The sequence below is a fragment of the Eriocheir sinensis genome, unplaced genomic scaffold, assembly GCF_024679095.1.
Source record: "Eriocheir sinensis breed Jianghai 21 unplaced genomic scaffold, ASM2467909v1 Scaffold42, whole genome shotgun sequence".
In the NCBI taxonomy this organism is placed as follows: Eukaryota; Metazoa; Arthropoda; class Malacostraca; order Decapoda; family Varunidae; genus Eriocheir; species Eriocheir sinensis.
In genome coordinates, this window is record NW_026111743.1 from 911,862 (window position 1) to 934,193 (window position 22,332).

Sequence of the window (22,332 nt, forward strand, 5' to 3'; positions counted from 1 at the left end):
AAATGCTATATTTTCTGGGTATTTTGCATCTTTATTTTCATACAAATTTACATTATTTTATTAATATTCTGTGTATTTATTTTGATACGATTTTACATTATTCTATGTATATTTTGTATATATATATTTCAAACAAATGAACGTTATTTTATGTGAATTTGTTTTCATTTCATACAAATTTACATTATTTTATGTGTATTTTGTACATGTATTTAAATACAAATTTAACTAATTATATGTGTATTATGTATATCTATTTTCATACAAATTGAAATTAATTTTGTGTATTTTAGTATATATTTTTATTCAAATTTTCGTAATTTTATGTGAATTTTGTATATTTATTTTCCTACAAATATACGTTCTTTTATCGGAATTTTGTTTATTAATTTTGATACGAGTTTTCATTATTTTAGGTGTATTTGATATATATATTTTTATACTTATTTACATAATTTTATAAGTATTTTGAATATATATTTTCATAGAAATTTACTCTATTTTATGTGTATTCGTATATATATTTTTATACAAATTTACATTATTGATGTGTATTTCGCATATCTATTTCAATACAAATTTTCTTTATTGTATGTGCCTTTTGTTTATTTATTTTGATTCAAATTTAATTATTTTATGTGTATTTTCGTATATATATTTTTAAACAAATATGCGTTATTATATGGGTCTTTTGCATCTTTATTTTCATACAAATTTACCTTATTTTATTGATTGTCTGTTTATTTATTTTGATACGATTTTACGTTATTCTGTGTATTTTGTATATATATTTTTAGAGATATTTTCATTATTTAATGTATATTTTGTACATATATTTTATGGAAATTTACGTTATCTTATGTGTATTTGTTTATATATTTTCATACAAATTTACATTATTTTATGTGTATTTTGTATATGTATTTCAATAAAAATTTGCCTAATTTCATTTGTATTTTGCATATCTATTTTCAAACAAATTTAAATTATTTTTGTGTATTTTTGTATTATTTTTATACAAATTTTTTTTATTTTATTTGTATTTTGTATAAATATTTTCCTACACATATACATTCTTTTAGAGGAAATTTTGTTTATTTATTTTGATACGAATTTACATTATTTTATGTGTAATTTGTATATATATTTTTCTATGTATTTACATTATTTTATGTGTATTTTGTATATATATTTTCATAAAAATTTACGTACTTTTATTGTGTGTATTCGTATATATTTTGATAAAAATTTTCATTATTTTATGTGTTTTTTGCATATCTATTTCAATAAAAATCTACCTTATTGTATGTGTATTTTGTATATTTATTTTAATACAAATTTAATTATTTTATGTATATTTTTGTATATATTTTTTTTTAAATATGAGATATTTTATGGGTATTTTGCATCTTTAATTTTATAAATTTTTACATTACGTACATATCTTTTATACGTATTTACATTATTTAATGTGTATTTTGTTTATATATTTTCATACAAATTTACTTTATTATATGTGTGTTTGAATATATATTTTGATACAAATTTACATTATTTTTTGTATTTTCTATATTTATTTCTATTCAAATTTAGCTTATTTTATGTGTCTTTTGTATATCTATTTTCATACAAATTTAACTATTTTTGTTTATTTTTGTATATAGTTTTATACAATTTAACGTTATTTTATGTGTATTTTGTATATTAATATTTATACAAGTAAACATTCTTTTATTGGCATTTAGTTTATTTATTTTGATACGAATTTACATTATTTTATGTGTATTTTGTATACATTTTCTTATACGTATTTACTTTATTTTATGTGTATTTTGTATGTATATTTTATAGAAATCTACGTTATTTTATGTGTATTCTATGTATATTTTGAAACAAATTTACATTGTTTTATATGTATTTTGCATATCTATTTCAATACAAATTTACCTTATTGTATGTGCATTTTGTATATTTATTGTAATACAAATTTAAATATTTTATGTGCATTTTGGTATATATATTTTCATAAAAAAATGCGTTGTTTTATGGGTATTTTGCATCTTTATTTTCATACAAATTTACATTATTTTATTAATATTCTGTGATTTTATTTTGATAATATTTTACATTATTCTATTTATGTTTTGTATATATTTTTTTTATACATATTTACATTATTTAATATGTATTTTCTATATATATTTCATACAAATTTTCGTTATTTTAAGTGTATTTGTTTATATATTTTTATTCAAATTTACATTATTTTATGTGTATTTTGTATATGTATTTCAATAGAAATTTACCTAATTTCATTTGTATTTTGTATATATATTTTATACAAATTTAAATTATTTTTTGTGTATTTTTGTATAGAGTTTTATACAAAATTACAATATTTTATGTGTATTTTGTATATCTATTTTCATACAAATACTCATTCTTTTATTGATATTTTGTTTATTTATTCTGATGCGAATTTAAATTATTTAATGTGTATTGTGTATATATATTTTTATACGTATTTACGTCATTTCATGTGTATTTTGTATATATATTTCTATAGAAATATACGTTATTTTATGTGTATTCGTATATATATTTTGAAACAAATATACATTGTTTTATGTGCATTTTGCATATTTTTTCAATACAAATTTACCTTATTGTACGTGCATTTTGTATATTAATTTTAATACAAGTTTAGCAATTCTATGTGTAATTTTATATATGTATTTTTATAAAAATATGCTTTATTTTATGGGTATTTTGCATCTTTATTTTCATACAAAATTACATTATTTTATTGATATTCTGTGTATTTATTTTGATACGATTTTACATTATTCTATGTATATTTTGTATATCTATTTTATACCAATGTACTATATTTTATGAGATTTGTTTTCATTTCATACAAATTTACATTATTTTATGTGAATTTTGTACATGTATTTAAATACAAATTTAACTAATTATATGTTTATTTTGTATATATATTTTCATACAAATTGAAATTAATTGTGTGTATTTTTGTATATATTTTTATTCAAATTTTCGTAATTTTATGTGTATTTTGTATATTTATTTTCCTACAAATATACGTTCTTTTATCGGAATTTTATTTATTTATTTTGATACGAATTTTCATTTTTTTTAGGTGTATTTGATATATATATTTTTATACTTATTTACATAATTTTATATGTATTTTGAATATGTATTTTCATAGAAATTTACTCTATATGTATAGGTATAGAAAATACACATGAAATAATCTAAATTCGTATCGAAATAAATGAACAAAATACCGATAAAATAATGTAATTTTGAAAGAAAATATATATAGAAAATACACATAAAATAACGTAAATACAAATAAATATATACACATAAAATGATTTGAATTTGAATGAAAATAGATATAAAAATAAACTTAAAATTAGGCAAATTTATAATGAAATATATATACAAAATACACATAAAATAATGTAGATTTGTTTCAAAATATTTATACGATTACACATAAAATAAAGTAGATTTCTATAGAAATATATATACAAAATAGACATGAAATCTTGTAAATATGTATAAAAATATATATACAAAATACACATTAAATAATGTAAATTCGTGTCAAAATAAATAATTAAAATATCAATAAAAGAATGTGTATTTGTATGAAAATACATATTCAAAATACACATAAAATAACGTAAATTTGTATAAAACTATATATAAAAATACACAAAAATGAGTTAAATTTGTATGAAAATAGATGTACAAAATACACATAGAATTAGGTAAATTTGTAAAGAAATACATATACAAAATACACATAAAATAATGTAAATTTGAATGAAAATATATAAACAAATACACTTAAATTAACATAAATTTGTATAAAATATATATAAAAAATACTCATTAAAAAATGTAAATATGTATAAAAAATATATATACAAAACAGAAATAGATTAATGTAAAATCGATTTAAAATAAATACACAGAATGTAAATAAAATAATGTAAATTTGTATGAAAATAAAGATGCAAAATACCCATAAAATAACGCATTTTTTACAAATATACAAAATACACATGAAAGGATGTAAATACGTATAAAAATATATATACAAAATACACATTAAATAATGTAAACTCGCGTTAAAATAAATAAACAAAATATCAATAAAAGAATGTGTATTTGTATGAAAATAAATATACAAAATACACTTAAGATAACATAAATTTGTATAAAACTATATACAAAAATACACAAAAATTATTTAAATTTGTATGAAAATAAATATACAAAATACACATAAAATAAGGTAAATTTGTATTGAAATACATATACAAAATACACATAAAATACTGTGAATTTGAATGAAAATACATAAACAAATACACTTAAAATAACGTAAATTTGTATAAAAAAATATATACAAAACACAAATAGGATAATGTAAAATCGTATCAAAATAAATACACAGAATATTAATAAAATAATGTAAATTTGTATGAAAATAAAGAAGGAAAATACCCATAAAATAACGCTTTTTTTTTAAATATATATACAAAAATACACATGGAAAATTTATTTGTATTAAAATAAATATACAAAATACACATACAATAAGGTAAATCTGTATTGAAATAGATATGCAAAATACATATAAAACAATGTAAATTTGTTCCAAAATATATATACGAATACACATAAAATAACGTAGATTTGTATAAAAATATATATACAAAATACACGTAAAATGAAGTAAATACGTATAGAAAAAGGTATACAAAATACACATAAAATAATGTAAATTCGTATCAAAATAAATAAACAAAATACCAATAAAAGAATGTGTATTTGTATAAATATAAATATACAAAATACACAAAAAATAACGTAAATTTGTATAAAACTATATACAAAAATACTCAGAAGTAATTAAATTCGTATGAAAATAGATATACAAAATACAGATAAAATAAGCTAAATTTGAATTGAAATGTATATACAAAATACATAAAATAATGTAAATTTGTATCAAAATATTTATAAAAATACATATAATAACGTAAATTTGTTTAAAAATATATAAACAAAATATACATTTAGTCATGTAAATACGTATAAAAAATATGTACAAAATACACATATAATCATGTAATTCGTATCAAAATAAATAAACAAAATAGCAATAAAATAATGTAAATTTGTATGAGAAAACATATACAAATACATAAAATAACACTAATTTCTATAAAAATATATGTCCAGAAATGAACGTAAAATAAATTAACTTTGGATAAAAATATATATACAAAACTCACATTAAATAATGTAAATGCGTACATAAAATAACCTAAATTTGTATAAAACTATATACAAATATACACAAAAATAATTTAAATTTGTAAATTTGAAAAGAAATATAAAAAATACACATAAAACTAGGTTAATTTCTATTGAAATACATATACAAAATACACATAAAATAATGTAAATTTGAAAGAAAATATATAAACAAATACACATATAATAACGTAAATTTGAATGAATTATATATACAAAATACACATTAAATAATGTAAATATGTATACAAAAATATATACAAAACACAAATAGAATAATGTAAAATCGTATCAAAATATATACACAGAATATTAATAAAATAATGTAAATTTGTATGAAAATTAAGATGCAAAATACCTATAAAATAACGCATTTTTTATAAAATTATTGATACCAAAATACACATAAAATAATTGAATTTGTATCAAAATAAATATACAAAATGCACATACAATAAGGTAAATTTGTATTGAAATAGATATGCAAAATACATATAAAATAATGTAAATTTGTTTCAAAATATATATGCGAATACACATAAAATAACGTAGACTTCTATAAAAATACATATACAAAATACACATAAAATTAAGTAAATACGTATAAAAAAATGTATACAAAATACACATAAAATAATGTAAATTCGTTTAAATATAAATAAACAATATAGCAATAAAAGAATGGGTATTTTTTTATAAATATAAATATACAAAATGCACATAAAATAACGTTAATTTCTATAAAACTATATACATAAAATAACGCAAATTTCTATAAAAATATATGTACAAAAATGAACATAAAATAAATTTGCATAAAAATATATATACAAAACACACATTAGATAATGTAAATGAGTATAAAAATTTGTATACAAAATACCTATGAAATAATCTAAATTCGTATCGAGTTAAATTAAGAAAATACCAATATAATAATGTAATTTTGGATGAAAATATATATACAAAATACACATAAAATAACCTAAATACAAATACAAATATACACATAAAATAACTGAAAATTGAATGAAATAAATATACAAAATAAACATAAAATAAGGTAAATTTGTAATGAAATATATGAAAAAATGCACATAAAATAATATAAATTTGTATGAAAATATATATACAAATACACATTAAATAACATGAATTTGTATAAAATTTGTATCAAAATATATACGAATACACACAATCAAATAACGTAATTTTTTTTATGAAAATGTATATACAAAATACACATAAAATAATGTAAATTTGTATAAAAATATATAAACAAATACACATAAAATAATGTAAATTTGGATAAAATATATATACAAAATAAACCTTAAATAATGTAAATATGTATAAAAAATATATACAAAACACACATAGAATAATGTTAAATCGTATCAAAATAAATAAAGAGAATATCAATGAAATAATGTAAATTTGTATGAAAATAAAGCTGCAAAATATCCATATAATAACGCTTATTTGCTTAAAAATATATATACAAAAATACATATAAAATAATTAAATTTGTATTAAAAGAAATATACAAAATGCACATACAATAAAGAAAATTTGTATTTAAATAGATATGCAAAATACACATCAATAATGTAAATTTGTATCAAAATATATATACGAATACTCATAAAATAGAGTAAATTTCTATGAAAATATACATACAAAATAGATATACAAAATACACATATAACTAGTTAAATTTGTATTTAAATACATGTACAAAAAACACATAAAATAATGTAGATTTGTATGAAATGAAAACAAATACATTTTATATAAAATATATATACAAAATACTCATAGAATAATGTGAAATAATACCAAATAAATACACAGAATATCAATAAAATAATATAAATTTGTATGAAAATAAAGATGCAAAATACCCAGAAAATAAAGCATATTTTTATAAAAATACATTCACAAAAATACACATAGATTAATCAAATTTGTATTAAAATTAATATACAAAATGCACTTACAATAATGTAAATTTGTATTGAAAAAATATGCAAAATACACATAAAACAATGTAAATTTGTTTCAAAATATATATACGAATACACATAAAATAACGCAGATTTCTATAGAAATATATATACAAAATACACTTGAAATAATGTAAATACGTATAAAAATATATATACAAAATACACATTAAATAATGTTAATTCGTGTCAAAAAAAAAAAAATATCATGAAAAGAATGTGTATTTGTATGAAAATAGATATACAAAATACACATACAATAACCTAAATTTGTATAAAACTATATACAAAAATAAAAGAAATAATTTAAACTTGTATGAAAATAAATATACAAAAAACATAAAATTAGGTAAATTTGTAATGAAATACATATACAAAATACACATAAAATAATGTAAATTTGAATGAAAATATATAAACATATAGACTTAAAATAACGTAAATTTGTATCAAATATATACAAAAAACACATTAAATACTGTAAATATGTATAAAAAAATATATACAAAACACAAATAAAATAATGTAAAATCGTATCAAAATAAATACAGAAAATATTAATAAAATAATGTAAATTTGTATGAAAGTTAAGGTTCAAAATACCCATGTCATGTGTATTCGTATATATATTTTGAAACAAATTTACATTTTTTATATGTATTTTGCATATCTATTTTTGTGTGTTCTGTATTTATTTTTGTTATACATAGAATAATGTAAAATCGTATCAAAATAAGTACACAGAATATCAATAAAATAATTTAAATTTGTATGAAAACAAAGATGCAAAATACCCATAAGATAAAGCATTTTTTTCTAAATACATATACAAAAATACACATAGAATAATTAAGTCCGTATTAAAATTAATATACAAAATGCACACATATAATAAGGTAAATTTGTATTGTAAAAAAACGCAAAATACAAATAAAACATTGTAAATTTGTTTCAAAATATATATACGAATACACATAAAATAACGTAGATTTCTATAGAAATATATATACAAAATACACATGAAATTATGTAAATACGTATAAAAAAATATATATAAAATACATATTAAGTAATGTAAATTCGTGTCAAAAAAATAAACAAAATATCATGAAAAGAATGTGTATATGTATGAAAATAAATAATAGATAATAAATTTGTATGAAATATATATGCAAGATATACATTAAATAATGTAAATATGTATAAAAAAATATATATACAAAAAACAAATAGAATAATGTAAGATCGTATCAAAATAAATACACCGAATATTAATAAAATAATGTAAATTTGTATGAAAATAAAGATGCAAAATTCCCATCAAATAGCGCATTTCTTATAAAAATTTATATACCAAAATACACATAAAATATTTAAATTTTTATTGAAATAAATATACAAAATGCACTTACAATAAGGTAAACTTCTATTGAAAGAGATATGCAAAAATACATATAAAACAAAGTAAATTTGTTTCAAAATATATATACGAATACACATAAAATAACGTAGATTTCCATAAAAATATATATACAAAATACACATAAAATTAGGTAAATACGTATAAAAAAGATGTAAACAAAATACACATAAAATAATATAAATTCAAAACAAAATAAATAAACAAAATACCAATAAAAGAATGTGTATTTGTATAAATATAAATGTACAAAATACACATACAAAATAAACATAAAATAAGGTAAATTTGTAATGAAATATATGTACAAAATACACATAAAATAATGTAAATTTATATGAAAATATATATACAAATACACATACAATACCATGAATTTGTATAAAATTATATATTCAAAATAAATATTAAATAATGTAAATGCGTATAAAAATATATATATAAAAAGTACATATAAAATAATGTAAATTCGTATCAATATAAATCAACAAAATACCAATAAAATAATATATATTTCAATGAAAATATATTTACAAAATACACATAACATAACTAATATTTGTATTGAAATATATACAAAAATACATAAAAATAATTTGAGTTTGCATGAAAATAAATAATCAAAATACACATAAAACTAGGTAAATTTCTTTTGAAATATATATACAAAATACCCATAAAATATTGTAAATTTGTGTCAGAATATATAAACAAATACACAGAAAAAAACGTAAATTTGTTTGAAAAATATATACAAAATACACATAGAATAATGTCAAATCGTATCAAAATGAATGAGCAGAATATCAATAAAATAACGTAAATTTGTATGAAAATAAAGATGCAAAATACCCATAAAATAAAGCATATTTTTATAAAAATACCATATACAAAATTACACATAGAATAAATAAATTTGTATTAAAATTAATATACAAAATGCATATACAATAAGGTAAATTTGTATTGAAAAAATATGCAAAATACACATAAATGTGTAAATTTGTTTAAAAATCTATATACGAATACACATAATATAACGTAGATTTCTATAGAAATATATATACAAAATACACATGAAATTATGTAAATACGTATAAAAATATATATACAAAATACACATTAAATAATTTAAATTCTCTTTTAAAAATAAATAAACAAAATATCAATAAAAGAATGTGGATTTGTATGAAAATAGATATACAAAATACTCATAAAATAACCTAAGTTTGTATAAAACTATATACAAAAATACACAAAAATAATTTAAATTTGTATGAAAATAAATATACAAAATACACATAAAATTATTTTGTATATCTATTTTATACAAATGTACGTTATTTTATGTGTATTTTGTACATGTATTTAAATACAAATTCAACTAATTACATATTTTTATAAAAATACATATACAAAAATACACATAGATTAATCAAATTTGTATTAAAATTAATATACAAAATGCACATACAATAAGGTAAATTTGTATTGAAAAAATATGCAAAATACACATAAAACAATGTAAATTTGTTTCAAAATATATATTCGAATACACATAAAACAACGCAGATTTCTATAGAAATATATATACAAAATACACTTGAAATAATGTAAATACGTATAAAAATATATATACAAAATACACATTAAATAATGATAATTCGTGTCAAAATAAATAAACAAAATATCATGAAAAGAATGTGTATTTGTATGAAAATAGATATACAAAATACACATAAAATAACCTAAATTTGTATAAAACTATATACAAAAATACACAAAAATAATTTAAACTTGTATGAAAATAAATATACAAAAAACATATAAAAATAGGTAAATTTGTATTGAAATACATATACAAAATACACATAAAATAATGTAAATTTGAATGAAAATATATAAACATATAGACTTAAAATAACGTAAATTTGTATCAAATATATATACAAAAAAAAACATTAAATAATGTAAATATGTATAAAAAATATATACAAAACACAAATAAAATAATGTAAAATCGTATCAAAATAAATACAGAAAATATTAATAAAATAATGTAAATTTGTATGAAAATTAAAATGCAAAATACCCATAAAATAAAGCATTTTTTATAGAAATATATATACGAAAAAACATAAAATATTTGATTTTGTATTAAAATAAATAGATATACAAAATACACATAAAATAAGTTAAATTTGAATTGAAATATATATACAAAATACATAAAATAATGTAAATTTGTATCAAAATACCTATACAAATACACATATAATAACGTAAATTTGTATAAAAATATATAAACAAAATACACATTAAATAATGTAAATACGTATAAAAATATGTAAAAAATACACAAATAATCATGTAATTCGTATCAAAATAAGTAGACAAAATACCAATAAAATAATGTAAATTTCTATGAGAAAACATATACAAAATACACATAAATAACGCAAATATCAATAAAAATATATATAATATAATATATTTTTATACATATTTAAAATATTTAATGTATATTTTGTATATATATATTTTATCCAAATTTACGAGATTTTATAGGTATTTGTTTATATGTTTTCACAGAAATTCACATTATTATATGTGAGTTTTGTATATGTATTTCAATACAAATTTGCCTAACTTTATGTGTATTTTGCATATCTATTTTCAAACAAATTTAAATTATTTGTGTGTATTTTTGTATATATTTTTATACAAATTTTAGTTATTTTATTTGTTTTTTTGTATATATATTTTCCTACAAATATACATTCTTTCATTGGAATTTTGTGAATTTAATTTTTTACGAATTTACATTATTTTATGTGTATTTTGTATATATATTTTTCTACGTATTTAAACTATTTTATGTGTATTATATATATACATTTTCATAAAAATTTACGTTATTTTATTGTGTGTATTCGTATATATTTTGAAACATTTTATACAAATTCATGTTATTTTATGTGTATTTGTATATATATTTTCATGAAAATTTATATTATTTAATGTGTATTCTTACATATATTTTATTACAAATTTACCTTATATTATGTTTATTTTGTATATTTATTTCATTCAATTTTAAATTATTTAATGTGTATATTTGTATTTGTATTTAGGTTATTTTATGTGTGTTTTCTATATATATTTTCATCCAAAATTACATTATTTTATTGTTATTTTCTTAATTTAACTCGATACGAATTTAGATTATTTCATAGGTATTTTGTATACATATTTTTATACTCATTTACATTATCTAATGTGTGTTTTGTATATATTTTTTATGCAAACTAATTTTATGTGCATTTTTGTACATATATTTTTATAGAAACTTAAAACGTTATTTTATGTGTATTTTGTATATGTTTTCTCATACAAATTTACATTATTTAATTAGTTTTTTGTTTATTTATTTTGAAACGAATGACTTGATTATTGGTGTATTTTGTAAATATTTTTTATACGTATTTACATTACTTAATGTGTATTTTGTTTATATATATTTTTTTACAAATTTACGTTATTATATGTGTATTTGTTAAAAATATTTTGAAACGAATTTACTTTATTTTATTTATTTTGTATATATATTTCAATTCAAATTTAGCTTATTTTGTGTGTATTTTGTATATCTATTTTCATGCAAATTTAATTACTTCTGTGTATTTTTGTATATAGTTTTATACAAATTTACGTTATTTTATGTGCATTTTGTATATATATATTTATACAAATACACATTCTCTTATTGGTACTTTGTTTATTTATATTTATACGAATTTACATTATTTTATGTGTATTTTGTATACATTTTTAATTCGTATTTACTTAATTTTATTTGTATTTTGTATATATATATTTATAGAAATCTACGTTATTTTATGTGTATTCGTATATATATTTTGAAAGAAATTTACATTGTTTTATATGTTTTTTGCATATCTATTTCAATACAAATCTACCTTATTGTATGTGCATTTTGTATATTTATTTTAATACAAATTCAAATATTTTATGTGTATTTTGGTATATATAATTTTATAAAAAATGCGTTATTTTATAGATATTTTGCATCTTAGTTTTCATACAAATGTACATTATTTTATTAATATTCTGTGTATATATTTTGATACGATTTTATATTATACTATTTGTGTTTTGTATATATTTTTTTATACATATTTTCATTATTTAATGTGTATTTTTTATATATATTTTATACAAATTAACGTCATTTTAAGTGTATTTGTTTATATAATTTCATTCAAATTTACATTATTTTAAGTGTATTTTGTATATGTATTTCAATACAAATTTACCTAATTTTATGTGTATTTTTTATATTTATTTTCATACAAATTTAACTTATTTTTGTGTTTTTTTGTATATACATATAGAGTAAATTTCTATGAAAATATATATTCAAAATACATATAAAATTATGTAAATAAGTATAAAAATACATATATCAAATACACCTAAAAAATGAAAATTCGTATCAAAATAAATAAACGAAATTCCGATAAAAGAACGTATATTTGTAGGAAAATAAATATACAAAATACACATAAAATTACGAAAATTTGAATAAAAATATATACAAAAAAACAGAAAATAAATTTCAATTTGTATGAAAATAGATATTCAAAATACACATATAATTAGTTAAATTTGTATTTAAATACATGTACAAAATACACATAAAATAATGTAAATTTGAATGAAATGAAAACAAATTCACATAAAATAACGCACATTTGTATAAAATAGATATACAAAATATACATAGAATAATGTATAATCGTATCAAAATAAATACACAGAATATCAATAAAATAATGTAATTTTGTATGAAAATAAAGATGCAAAATACCCATAAAATAAAGCATATTTTTTTAAAAAAACATTTACAAAAATACACATAGAATAATAAAATTTGTATTAAAAATAATATACAAAATGCACGTTCAATAAGGGAAATTTGTATTGAAAAAATATACAAAATGCATATAAAACAATGTATATTTGTTTCAAAATATATATACGAATGCACGTAAAATAACGTATATTTCTATAGAAATATATATAAAAAATACATATGAAATGACGTAAATACGTATAAAAATATATATACACAATACACATTAAACAATGTAAACTCGCATCAAAATAAATAAACAAAATATCAATAAAAGAATGTGTATTTGTATGAAAATAGATATACAAAATACACAAAATTTTGTAAATTTGTATAAAACCCTATAAAAAAATACACAAAAACAATTTAAATTTGTATAAAAATATATATATACAAAATACACATAAAATTAGTTAAATTTCTATTGAAATACATATACAAAATACACATAAAATAATGTAAATTTGAATGAAAATATATAAACAAATACACTTAAAATAACGTAAATTTGTATGAAATATATATAGAAAATACACATTAAATAATGTAAATATGTGTAAAAAAATATATACAAAACACATATAGAATAATGTAAAATAGTATCAAAATAAATACACAGAATATTAATAAAATAATGTAAATTTGTATGAAAATAAAGATGCAAAATACCCATAAAACAACGCATTTTTTATGAAAATATATATACCAAAATACACATAAAATATTTAAATTTGTATTACAATAAATATAAATGCACATACAATAAGGTAAATTTGTATTGAAATAGATATGCAAAATACACATAAAACAATGTAAATTTGTTTAAAAATATATATACTAATACACATAAAATAACGTAGATTTCTATAAAAATATATATACAAAATACCCATAAAATGAAATAAATGCGTATAAGAAAATGTATACAAAATACACATAAAATAATGTAAACTCGTATCGAAATAAATAAACTAAATGCCAATAAAAGAATGTTTACTTGTATAAATATAAATATACAAAATACACATAAAATAACGTAAAATTGTATAAAACTATATACAAAAATAAACAAAAATAATTAAATTTGTATGGAAATAGATATACAAAAGACACATAAAATAAGCTAAATTTGAATTGAAATAAATATAGAAAATACATAAAATAATGTAAATTTGAATCTAAATATATATTCAAATACACATATATTAAAATTAATATTCAAAATGCGTATATAATAAGTTAAATTTGTATTGAAAAAATATGCAACATACACGTTTACTCATACAAATTTATATTATTTTATTGGTATTTTGTTTATTTATTTTGATACGAATTACATGATTATATGTGTATTTTGTACATATTTTTTATACGTATTTACATTATTTAATGTGTATTTTGTTTATATATTTTCATACAAATTTACGTTATTATATGTGTATTTGTTTAAATATTTTGATACAAATTTACTTTATTTCATGTATTTTGTATATATATTTCATTTCAAATTTAGCTTATTTTGTGTGTATTTTGTATATATTTTCATACAAATTTAATTACTTCTGTGTATTTTTGTATATAGTTTTATATAAATTTACGTTATTTTATGTGTATTTTGTATATTTATATTTATACAAATACACCTTCTTTTATTGCTATTTTGTTTATTTATTTTGATACGAATTTAAATTATTTTATGTGTTTTTTGTATACATTTTTTAATACGTATTTACTTCATTTTATGTATATTTTGTATATATATTTTTATAGAAATCTACGTTATTATATGTGTATTCGTATATATATTTTGAAACAAATTTACATTGTTTTATATGTATTTTGCATATCTATTTCAATACAAATTTAGCTTATTGTATGTGTTTTTTTGTATATTTATTTTAATACAAATTTAATTTTTTGATGTGTATTTTGGTATATATATTTTTATAAATAAAAAAAATGCGTTATTTTATGGGTATTTTGCTTCTTTATTTTCATACAAATTTATATTATTTTATTAATATTCTGTGTATTTATTTTGATACGATGTTACATTATTGTATTTGTGTTTTGTACATATTTTTTTATACAAATTTACGTTATTTTAAGTGTATTTGTTTATGTATTTTCATTCAAATTTACATTATTTTATGTGTATTTTGTGTATGTATTTCAATACAAATTTATCTAATTTTATGTGTATTTTGTATATTTATTTTCCTACAAATTTAAAATATTTTTGTGTATTTTTGTATATAGTTTGATACAAATTTAGGTTATTTTATGTGTATTTTGTATATCTATTTTCATACAAATACACATTCTTTTACTGATATTTTGTTTATTTATTTTGACGCGAATTTTATGTGAATTTGTTTTCATTTCATACAAATTTACATTATTTTATGTGTATTTTGTACATGTATTTAAATACAAATTTAACTAATTATATGTGTATTTTGTATATCTATTTTCATACAAATTGAAAATAGTTTTTTTTTGTATATATTTTTATTCAAATTTTCGTAATCTTATAAAAATATATATACCAAAATTCACATAAAATATTTAAATTTGCGTTGAAATAAACATACAAAATGCACATACAATAATGTAAATTTGTATTGAAAGAGATATGCAAAAATACATATAAAACAATGTAAATTTGTTTCAAAATATATATACGAATACTAATAAAAAAACGTAGATTTCTATAAAAATATATATACAAAATACACATAAAATTAAGTAAATACGTATAAAAAAATGTATACAAAATACACATAAAATAATGTAAATTCGAATTAAAATAAATAAACAAAATACCAATAAAAGAATGTGTATTTGGATAAATATAAATATACAAAGTACACATACAAAATAAACATAAAATAAGGTAGATTTGTAAAAAAATATATGTACAAAATACACATAAAATAATGTAATTTTATATAAAAATATATATACAAATACACATAAAATACCATGAATTTGTATAAAAATATATATTCAAAATAAATATTAAATAATGGAAAAGCGTATAAAAATATATATACAAATACAGATACAAAAATACACATCGAATAATTAAATTTGTATTAAAATTAATATACAAAATGCGTATATAATAAGGTAAATTTGTATTGAAAAAATATGCAACATACACGTTTACTCATACAAATTTATATTATTTTTTTGGTATTTTGTTTATTTATTTTGATACGAATTACATGATTATATGTGTATTTTGTACATATTTTTTATACGTATTTACATTATTTAATGTGTATTTTGTTTATATATTCTTATACAAATTTACGTTATTATATGTGTATTTGTATAAATATTTTGATACAAATTTACTTTATTTCATGTATTTTGTATATATATTTCAATTCAAATTTAGCTTATTTTGTGTGTATTTTGAATATATTTTCATACAAATTTAATTACTTCTGTGTATTTTTGTATATAGTTTTATATAAATTTACGTTATTTTATGTGTATTTTGTATATTTATATTTATACAAATACACATTCTTTTATTGGTATTTTGTTTATTTATTTTGATACGAATATACATTATTTTATGTTTTTTTGTATACATTTTTTTATACGTATTTACTTCATTTTATGTGTATTTTGTATATATATTTTTATAGAAATCTACGTTATTTTATGTGTATTCGTATATATATTTTGAAACAAATTTACATTGTTTTATATGTATTTTGCATATCTATTTCAATACAAATTTACCTTATTGTATGTGTTTTTGTATATTTATTTTAATACAAATTTAATTTTTTTGTGTGTATTTTGGTATATATATTATTATAAATAAATAAAAATGCGTTATTTTATGGGCATTTTGCTTCTTTATTTTCATACAAATTTACATTATTTTATTAATATTCTGTGTATTTATTTTGATACGATTTTACATTATTCTATTTGTGTTTTGTACATATTTTTTATACAAATTTACGTTATTTTAAGTGTATTTGTTTATGTATTTTCATTCAAATTTACGTTATTTTATGTGTATTTTGTGTATGTATTTCAATACAAATTTACCTAATTTTATGTGTATTTTGTATATTTATTTTCATACAAATTTAAAATATTTTTGTGTATTTTTGTATATAGTTTGATACAAATTTAGGTTATTTTATGTGTATTTTGTATATCTATTTTCATACAAATACACATCCTTTTTTTGATATTTTGTTTATTTATTTTGACGCGAATTTTATGTGAATTTGTTTTCATTTCATACAAATTTACATTATTTTATGTGTATTTTGTACATGTATTTAAATACAAATTTAACTAATTATATGTGTATTTTGAATATCTATTTTCATACAAATTGAAATTTATTTTTTTGTTTTTTTGTATATATTTTTATTCAAATTTTCGTAATCTTATAAAAATATATATACCAAAATACACATAAAATATTTAAATTTACATTGAAATAAATATACAAAATGCACATACAATAAGGTAAATTTGCATTGAAAGAGATATGCAAGAATACATATAAAACAATGTAAATTTGTTTCAAAATATATATACGCATACAAATAAAAAAACGTAGATTTCTATAAAAATATATATACAAAATACACTTAAAATTAAGTAAATACGTATAAAAAAATGTATACAAAATACGCATAAAATAATGTAAATTCGAATTAAAATAAATAAACAAAATACCATTAAAAGAATGTGTATTTGGATAAATATAAATATACAAAATACACATACAAAATAAACATAAAATAAGGTAGATTTATAAAAAAATATATGTACAAAATACCCATAAAATAATGTAAATTTATATAAAAATATATATACAAATACACATAAAATGCCATGAATTTGTATAGAAATATATATTCAAAATAAATATTAAATAATGTAAAAGCGTATAAAAATATATATACAAAGTACATATAAAATAATGTAAATTCGTATCAATGTAAATCAATAAAACACCAATAAAATAATATATATTTGAATGAAAATAAATTTACAAAATACACATAATATAACTAAAATTTGTATTAAAATATATACAAAAATACATAGAAATAATTTGAGTTTGTATGAAAATAGATATACAAAATACACATAAAACTAGGTAAATTTCTTTTGAAATGTATATACAAAATACCCATAAAATATTGTAAATTTGTGTCAAAATATATAAACAAATACACATAAAATAACGAAAATTTGAATGAAAAATATATACAAAATACACATAGAATAATGTCAATTCGTATCAAAATAAATGAGCAGAATATCAATAAAATAATGTAAATTTGTATGAAAATAAAGATGCAAAATACCCAAAAAATAAAGCATATGTTTATAAAATTACAGATACAAAAATGCACATCGAATAATTAAATTTGTATTAAAATTAATATACAAAATGCGTATATAATAAGGTAAATTTGTATTGAAAAAATATGCAACATACACGTTTACTCATACAAATTTATATTATTTTATTGGTATTTTGTTTATTTATTTTGATACGAATTACATGATTATATGTGTATTTTGTACATATTTTTAAACATAAAATAACGTAAATTTCTATGAAAAATATATACAAAATACACATAGAATAATGTCAATTCGTATCAAAATGAATGAGCAGAATATCAATAAAATAATGTAAATTTGTATGAAAATAAAGATGCAAAATACCCAAAAAATAAAGCATATGTTTATAAAAATACAGATACAAAAATACACATCGAATAATTAAATTTGTATAAAAATTAATATACAAAATGCATATATAATAAGGTAAATTTGTATTGAAAAAATATGCAACATACACGTTTACTCATACAAATTTGTATTATTTTATTGGTATTTTGTTTATTTATTTTGATACGAATTACATGATTATATGTGTATTTTGTACATATTTTTTATACGTATTTACATTATTTAATGTGTATTTTGTTTATATATTTTCATACAAATTTACGTTATTATATGTGTATTTGTATAAATATTTTGATACAAATTTACTTTTTTTCATGTAAATTGTATATATATTTCAATTCAAATTTAGCTTATTTTGTGTGTATTTTGTATATATTTTCATACAAATTTAATTACTTCTGTGTATTTTTGTATATAGTTTTATATAAATTTACGTTATTTTATGTGTATTTTGTATATTTATATTTATACAAATACACATTCTTTTATTGGTATTTTGTTTATTTATTTTGATACGAAATTACATTATTTTATGTGTATTTTGTATACATTTTTTTATACGTATTTACTTCATTTTATGAGTATTTTGTATATATATTTTTATAGAAATCTACGTTATTTTATGTGTATTCGTATATATATTTTGAAGCAAATTTACATTGTTTTATATGTATTTTGCATATCTATTTAATACAAATTTAACTTATTGTATGTGTTTTTTGTATATTTATTTTAATACAAATTTAATTTTTTGATGTGTATTTTGGTATATATATTTTTATAAATAAAAAAAAATGCGTTATTTTATGGGTATTTTGCTTCTTTATTTTCATACAAATTTACATTATTTTATTAATATTCTGTGTATTTATTTTGATACGATTTCACATTATTCTATTTGTGTTTTGTACATATTTTTTTATACAAATTTACGTTATTTTAAGTGTATTTGTTTATGTATTTTCATTCAAATTTACATTATTTTATGTGTATTTTGTGTATGTATTTCAATACAAATTTACCTAATTTTATGTGTATTTTGTATATTTATTTTCATACAAATTTAAAATATTTTTGTGTATTTTTATATATAGTTTGATACAAATTTAGGTTATTTTATGTGTATTTTGTATATCTATTTTCATACAAATACACATTCTTTTATTGATATTTTGTTTATTTATTTTGACGCGAATTTACATTACTTAATGTGTATTTTATATATATATTTTTATACGTGTTTACATCATTTCATGTGTATTTTGTATAGTTTTAAACAAATTTATATTATTTAATGTGTATTTTGTATATATATATTTATACAAATACACATTCTTTTATTGGTATTTTGTTTATTTATTTTGATACTAATTTACATTATTTTATGTGTATTTTGTATACATTTTTTATACGTATTTACTTAATTTTATGTGTATTTTGTATATATATTTCTATAGAAATCTACCATATATCATGTGTATTCGTATATATATTTTGAAACAAATTTACATTGTTTATATGTATTTTGCATATCTATTTTTGTGTATTCTGTATTTATTTTTGTTATACATAGAATAATGTAAAATCGTATCAAAATAAGTACACAGAATATCAATAAAATAATTTAAATTTGTATGAAAATAAAGATGCAAAATACCCATAAGATAAAGCATATTTTTTTAAAAATACATATACAAAAATACACATAGAATAATTAAATTTGTATTAAAATTAATATACAAAATGCACATACAATAATGTAAATTTGTATTGAAAAAAAAAAACGCAAAATACAAATAAAACAGTGTAAATTTGTTTCAAAATATATACGAATACACATAAAATAACGTAGATTTCTATAGAAATATATATACAAAATACATGAAACTATGTAAATATATTTATATATATATATATATATATATATATATATATATATATCTATATATATATATATATATATATATATATATATATATATATATATAAAATACATATTAAGTAATGTAAATTCGTGACAAAATAAATAAACAAAATATCATGAAAAGAATGTGTATTTGTATGAAAATAAATAATAGATAATAAATTTGAATGAAATATATATACAAGATACACATTAAATAATGTAAATATGTATAAAAAAAATATATACAAAAAACAAATAGAATAATGTAAAATCGTATCAAAATAAATACACCGAATATTCATAAAATAATGTAAATATCTTTGAAAATAAAGATGCAAAATTCCCATCAAACAGCGCATTTCTTATATAAATATATATTCCAAAATACACATAAAATATTTAAATTTGTATTGAAATAAATATACAAAATGCACATACAATAAGGTAAACTTCTATTGAAAGAGATATGCAAAAATACATATAAAACAAAGTAAATTTGTTTCAAAATATATATACGAATACACATAAAATAACGTAGATTTCTATAAAAATATATATACAAAATACACATAAAATTAGGTAAATACGTATAAAAAAATGTAAACAAAATACACATAAGATAATATAAATTCGAAACAAAATAAATAAACAAAATACCAATAAAAGAATGTGTATTTGTTCTGTGTATTTTTGTATATAGTTGTATACAAATTTACGATATTTTATGTGTATTTTGCATATTTATATTTATACAAATACACATTATTTTACTGGTATTTTGTTTATTTATTATGATACGATTTTTATGTGTATTTTGTATTCATTTTTTATACGTATTTACTTCATTTTATGTGTATTTTGTATATATTTTTATAGAAATCAACGTTATTTTATGTGTATCGTATATATATTTTGAAACAAATTTACATTGTTTTACATGGATTTTGCA